At 45.4% G+C, this 6,944-nt stretch overlaps 1 long non-coding RNA gene across 1 annotated transcript; it reads right to left on the bottom strand.

Moving 5' to 3' along the window:
• Positions 1-2,550: 2,550 nt before the first annotated feature.
• LOC102383418 lies at positions 2,551-5,313 on the bottom strand. The gene is made up of 3 exons (XR_323071.3): positions 5,213-5,313; positions 4,318-4,457; positions 2,551-4,231 (listed from the first exon to the last, which is right to left on the bottom strand). It is a non-coding gene; the product is annotated as an uncharacterized LOC102383418 (long non-coding RNA).
• Between the last annotated feature and the right edge of the window lie 1,631 nt (positions 5,314-6,944).

Below are 6,944 nucleotides of genomic sequence, written 5' to 3' on the forward strand. Positions count from 1 at the left end.
TCAGCAGGATGGCTGGTGTAGGCATCAGAGGATGATGCCCCCAATGTTTACTTCTGTATTGCTCCCCAGATCTTTGTCAAGTCTCTCCCAAAATTCAACTGCAATAGAAGGTGTTCTTCTCCACAATTCCCAATATTTTTCACTTTTGAATGCTGCCTGCAATGGGAAAGAGGAAAATATAGATAAAGGGACGGGGCAGAAGGGAACAAGGATGGTAATAAGGAGCTGATAGGATTTCCTTTATGCTCAGCATGATAATATGTCTAGACATTTTTTTCCTAACTTTCTTTATACTGAAAACACTGAATGGAACAAGAAAGGCAAAGCTGTCTATAAGGGGCATGCTCTAGTTGTGAAATGTCCCTATTTACTTTGCAGATGTCTAGACCTTTGAGAACTTCACTGCTGACCTCAGCAAGACGTGATGGAGATCATGTCTACACTGCCTCTCCACTGGTCCTAGAGAGCGCTGCTCTTGACTACACTCTTCCCATGTACCCACCTTCTCAGGGGCCTAACTTGGAAATGCAGCACCAAGGCTGCCTCAGAGATTTCTGGAGAGAGGCAGCAACAGCATGCTCTGAGCAGCATCACTGCCTGGGTTTGGTGTGTGTGAATTGTGATGGTTAGAGGGTGGAGTGTACTTGAGAACAACACCTCCAAGAGCTGAAGGCACCCAGTGTAGACACATCTATTGATCACAAGCCAAGGTTGGAATGAGGCATGCAGACAGTAGGTGAATTTGTTATCCTCGTGTTTCTACACACTGCAGACCGAAACATGGATTAACAGTTAGGAAAGAGAAGTGCGAGAGGGAGAACTGTCTTCCTTCCTTTTGCACATCATGTTTGTAGTCTCAGTACCTCCCTCCTATTCCAGTTCTGCTACTTCCCCAATTCTACCATAGGAATGGGACTTTGCAGAAAATGCAGGAGAGTTGCTTGTACAAACCTCTCTTCTTTTATCAAGCGGTGTATAAAGGAACCAGATTAAAGATGCATTAAAATCTACAGTATGGATAGAGCTGAAGAATAACCACTTTAAGCAAGGCAATGAAAATGGGCATACTAGGCTAACTGTACACAGAGAGTGCCTTTTAGTTAAGCTACATGTTTCAACAGCAAGCTGCTCTGAAAAGTGTTGTATATGGGCCGACATCCGCTGCTGGCATGCATACAGACCCAAAGCTTGCCAGCTTCTTGTAATCTTGAAAGAGGAGACGTGCAGTGTTAAATACATGTGTCACCACTAGTCCTTTCCTGCATGGTTTAATCATCTAGTTGAGCAATATACTTGAATCAAGTCTGTCCATTTGGTTTAGATGAACTTAGGCCAAAGAACTGTACTGAATCTGACTTCGGAGTCTGTTAGGTAGAGTTCCCTGGCAGAAAATGCTTGTGTAGCTCTTCCATAACTAAGTGCAAACACCCTGTCATACTCCTATTGCCAAGCCTTTGACAAAGTGCCTTTAGTATGGATGGACTAATAAGAAGGGAGAGCCCTTTTTAAAGAAGCTTGTTGCTCGTTGCAGCTACACCACCTCCGGCTGTGGTCTTGTCGGATCACATAAGCTAAACAGGGCTGGGCCTAATTAGTACTTACATGGGAGACCTCCAAGGAAAACCAAGCTCTGTAAGGAACGGTTTTGGTGATTCAGTAGTTGGTTCTGTCTGAGTCAGTATTGAACCAATATTCCAGCAAGACGTTAGTGGCAATGTTGATTTTTGCAAACTGAGATCCTGGCCACTTTTGGTCAATAAAAGCTTCACGACACTATTTGTACACGTAAAAGTGTGAGTCCCGGTCTCCTGGCCAAGTTCTATTTGAAATTATAAGAATAACATGCTCCTTTCCTAAGATCCCCCCTGCAGTTTCGACTGTTTGTTATCCCTCCCTTTGTGTCTATGAGTATACAACACTTCATTCCAAAAATATGATTGCAGCTTATATGAATACCCCTTACTAGCTAGCTCAGGTACCAAAAGCAGTATAGACATAGTGGGTGTATCTACACAAGACATTTACTGCAGATCTGCCTATTTAGCTCCTCAGTAAATGTCTCTGCATCTACACGTGCTCTTCTATTAGGGTGTACAACGCTAATAAACTCTGGAGCAGGCTAGTACTTGTAAATGCAAGTACTAGCCTGCTCCAGAGATTTTTCATGTGCAGCAGTGCATGTGTAGACACTGCCCAGTTGGCTGGGGCACTAGGGAGCTTCAGTGCAGGGGCTGCCTGCCGGCAAGCCCCGTACTGAAACACCCTTGTGCCCCAGCCAGCCCCTCCGCAGCACATTGAGCCCAGCCAGAGTAGCCCTGGGATGCTGCTAGCAGGGGCTGCTCCGACTGGGCTCAATGTGCTGCACACGAATAAACTCTGAAGCAATATAGTCTGGAGTTTTTTGCTTCTGGGCGCATGTTCAAACAGAGCACCCAGGAGCAAAAAACTCCTGAGCAATAAGCTCCGGAGTTTGTTTGTGCTCATTAACTGCATGCGTAGATGAGCCCAGTGACTCGAGCTTTGGCCACTGAGTATTTTACCTGGGTCACGGGCAGGTTTGTGCTGTCAGGAAGGCCTGTGTTGACATGGCTAGATTGCTACTGGTAGTCAAACCAACTAGTCTAAGGCTAGCTTGGGTATGTCACCCCTGGATTGCACTAATGTGCACTGTTACACAGTTGCTATGTTATATCTTAAGGATGGCTCGTGCAATCATAGGTTATACTTAGGAATTACTCACAATACCTTTTTTTTGTTAAAGTGCATCTAGTGTTCATAAAGTTGTGGAACAGGTAGACAAGGGGACGTGCACTCTTTCAGAGCGCACCTATATTGGGTTGCAAATGAGCCCCACTGGCTCATTAAGGATCTAACTTTTGGACTTAGGCAGTTCAGTAACATACCTAAATTCTTTGGTGGATAATTTGTTCCGATGGGGCAAAACTTATATGACCCACATCATTGCCCAAATATAAAAACTGGTATATTAATAAGAAATGTACTTTTGTTGGAAGTTTAAGGGTTGAGGGTAAGCAACTGCAACAGAAATTCAGTAGCGGAGAGAAGAAGTTTCTTAAAAGATTTAGTGGGGGAGAGGAGAAAGCAAAGAAACTGCGCTGGTTTTAGCAGGACAAGAAGAAAAAGGTATATAAAAAAAAAGTGATCTCTGTTCGTATAGGTATTTAAGGGCAATAAAGGCGAAACGTGAATTATGTTCTGAGAAACTTTCATCTCAGCATAGTTTAGCATTCCTCAGCTTTTTATATTTGTATATAAATATTTTTCTTGAAGCCAAGTCATCTTAATTGGATGTAAGAGCTATTCTATGTCATTTATTTTAATGCTTTAATATATTTTCCTTGGTTAATCATTGCTATTTCTAAATATAAATTTCCTTTCCTTTGCTTTCAAGTTGCTTTCAAATGAAAGGGCCTGCTTCACTCTTTGACCTTCTGTAACGAGCGGACCCTTGAAACGCAGCGTTTCCAGAGCGCGCGTTGAGAGCACACCAGATGGGTTTAGTAAATTACAGCCTTCAGAGGAGCCGTACGAGGAGCAAGGTTGGGACCGGGGCTTCAAATACACAGTGAAATCTTCTAAGCTCCAGCTTGTTTCTTGCTGTCAGACACTGATTGCTAGATGCGTAACTTGTGTGATGTTAGCTTTCTTTCATGATTGATTTGTAGTAGTCACTCCACCCCAACATACTTGCCCTGTGAGCCTCAACATGCTCTAGCTACTCCGCTAGGAGGCCGTGTCCTCTAGGGATGTTTTTGTCCTTTACATTTCAGTGATTTGCTTAAGTCACACAGCTGGACTATCGGCATCGCTCTCCATGTCGTAGATCTGTATGTTGTTTCCTAGGAATGTAATCGGTAAAACGGTGCAAGCATATCGCAGACCAGGAAACTACCAAACGAGAGAAAAGTGGTTTCAAACCAGGTCTCATAACAGTCATCTTAAACTTGATCCTTTTCTTCCAAAGGATTTGTTCTTTCAGGGATTATCACCTCATCTTTTAAAAAAAACAGATTCTGGTCCTGCAGATTTTACTCACAGGAGTAAATCTTACTGCATTCATGAGACTGCTCATGTGTAAGGTCTGCAGGAGTGGCATTCATTGCAGTATTTTCCCTTGATGTGATTTAGTTATTGCTTGAAGGTTTGCAGCTCCTTAATGTATGGGATGCAGAGTAGCAGTAAGTTGTCACTGTGATCAAACAAAATGCCTCTGCAGGGAAGAATATATTATTTGCATGAATTTGATAGGTGCTTGAGGGAAGTTGGTAAAATGTATTTAGAACACAAGGAAGATACCTGAAAATCACCACTTTCCTTCCTTAGTGTGTATCAGAGTAGAGAGTCCAGTGCTGACATGACCTTCTTCCCAGCACTTCAGGCAGGCTATGATTACCGATACAGTCACTGGTATAACAGCAATCACTAATCTTCATCCTCTAAAATAAATAATATTTAATGTAGCGGTATTAAACAATGCCAGTGCCTACATATCCTTACTCATCTGAGTATTAGTTGCTGGCCTGAAGTCGTGGAAGATCTGTTTCTTACATTGTATCCAAAAGACCGGCAGTGTGTTTACAGTTTTTACATGTGCCAGGTCTGAATCTGCAAGTCCTCAGTCACATGAATTCAGCTCAGGGTCATGCTAGTGATTTCATTGCATAAATCTCATTCATGCGACTAAGGGATTTTCAGAAATCATTTGCATTGAAATACTCTTTTGGAGGGAAAAGCTGCAGATCCTCCTCCTCTTACTAACGGCAGCTGTGAACCTGCTCACTAACCAGGACTACACCGTGTTTCCTGCATATAGGCCTGTCGGTCCCGTCAAACCTGCAAATCACTCCAAACACTAATGCCATCAAATCAGCTCTACCTCTGGTAGCAACACTGGGAGCTTTCCTTTAGAAAGGGTGGTGACAGTCTAAGCACCCTCTTTCCAAAGGAGGTCTTATTGACCGTACTTAAAACCCTTGTGAGAGCTGCTGGCTAGTCTACACTAGTCTGTACAATTTCCCCAGTATGGGCTGTTGACCTTAATGGGGACCACTTAAAAGGTTATAGAATTAGGCTTTAAATCACTCATAACACGGCTAAAATATAAACTGTGACTTGTTCCCCCCAAAGTGTTAGTTCTCTCTGAGATTATCAATTCATTTTGCAAAAGCCTGGCCCTGCAGACAGTTCTCACCTGAGGATCACTGAATTGACAGTACTCTTCCTGTGGAAAACAACTGAAACATGGCAAGGAACAATATTCCAATTAACGTCTGTCCACTCCTGCAGCTATGTCCTCAGGTTTGCATCTCTGTAATGTGAACACTGGGTAAGTTGCCGCTATGATCAAACAAACTGCTTTCCTAAAATTACTTACAGCAAGGCTATAGAACAGTTTATGACCCAAAACATCCACTTAGAGTCTATGGTGAATTGTTTCATTAGGGAGGCAAAATGCAGAGTCATAGGAAAGTAGGCTTGGAAGGGACCTCATGAGGTTATGTAGTCCAGCTTCCTCCACAGGACAAGATCATCCCTTATTAACCCATCTGTAACAGGTAACCGTTCTGGGCCGAGCTAAACTGTGACCTGTGCACCTGTTCCTGAGGCAACCACCCGCCTTCTCGCCTGCCACGCCTTGTTGTTAATTAGTTGATGTTCATTAGCAGGAGGCTGCCATTGTACTGCCCTGTTGCCAGGGGGCGCTGTCTGCGGCTCCTATCCTCCCCAGTACCTCAGCCCAAGCCTCGCAGATGGAATATCTGTTGTATATCGGCCTTTTTCCCAATCAGGCCCCTCTTTGGGCCTTCTCAGCACTGCCGCCCTCTCCTCGGGCCTTGGTAAGTGCTGCCCCCTCTCCGGGGCTTGCCACACCCACGCTAGGGCCTCTCAGTAACGCCCCCTCTCTGGGGCTCGCCACGCCCGCACTGGGCTTCTCAATAAGGCGCTCCCCTCTCTGGGGCTCGCCACGCCCACGCTAGGGCTTCTCAAAAGTGCCCCTCTCTAGGGCTCGCCACGCCCACGCTAGGGCGTCTCAAAAGTGCCCCTCTCTAAGGCTGGGGTCTATACACCCTGTATGCTGCGCCCTCCTGGGCGCCGGGGTCCTCACACTCCGCTGTGGGTTCCCCCTGAAGCCTCCTCCAACCCCTTATAGCCTCACCCAAACCACCGGTTTAAACAACAACAAAACACAAGCCCCTGGGCTGTAACATAAATTGAAGCCGCCTGGCTAAAACAACATTGCTCAAGCCTCTGAGAGCTGCCATTAGCTGTCGCTGCGGTCAGGCTTTTCCTCACCTCCTGCCTTAGGGAGCTCCTGCCTCTCTGGCTGCTGGCAGCAAACTGTCTCTGGTCTCAGCTCCTGGGCTTTATAAGGGCCAGGCCCTGCCCCCTCTGGTCAGCTGACCTTCCCTGGTTGCCCTGGCAACCCACAGCTGTGCTCCTTAGTCACTGCTAGGGCTCCTTCCCTAGCAGTATTCCCCTCTTCAGGCACAGGGCACCTGAGTGCTCTGTGACACCATCCCAATCAAATGTCTAATTTCCACTTGAAAATGTCCAGGTTGAAGGCTCCATAACTGATCCAATGCAAGACCACCCTCAGAGTCAGAAAGTCCTTCCTAATTTTCAACCTACATTTTCTCTGCTGCAGTTTGAAGCCATTGCTCTTGGTCCTATCCCTTACAGCCACAGGGAAAGATCTTATATCTTCACCTGCTTTATAATCTCCTGTAATTGGTGTCCATGCTGGAGCTGTGCTAGGACACAGACATTCACACCTTTCAACTTCACCTGAAACCTTAAAGATTGCACATGGTCAAGACATTGGTTTAACATGTTTTCTGAAAGATGGCAGTCCCAGCATCCTGTGTCCCTCAGCATCATGCCGGAGTATTTGCTCATCGCTAATTCAGAAGGAAAAATTCCTG

Source organism: Alligator sinensis, unplaced genomic scaffold (assembly GCF_000455745.1).
Source record: "Alligator sinensis unplaced genomic scaffold, ASM45574v1 scaffold111_1, whole genome shotgun sequence".
Classification (NCBI taxonomy): Eukaryota; Metazoa; Chordata; order Crocodylia; family Alligatoridae; genus Alligator; species Alligator sinensis.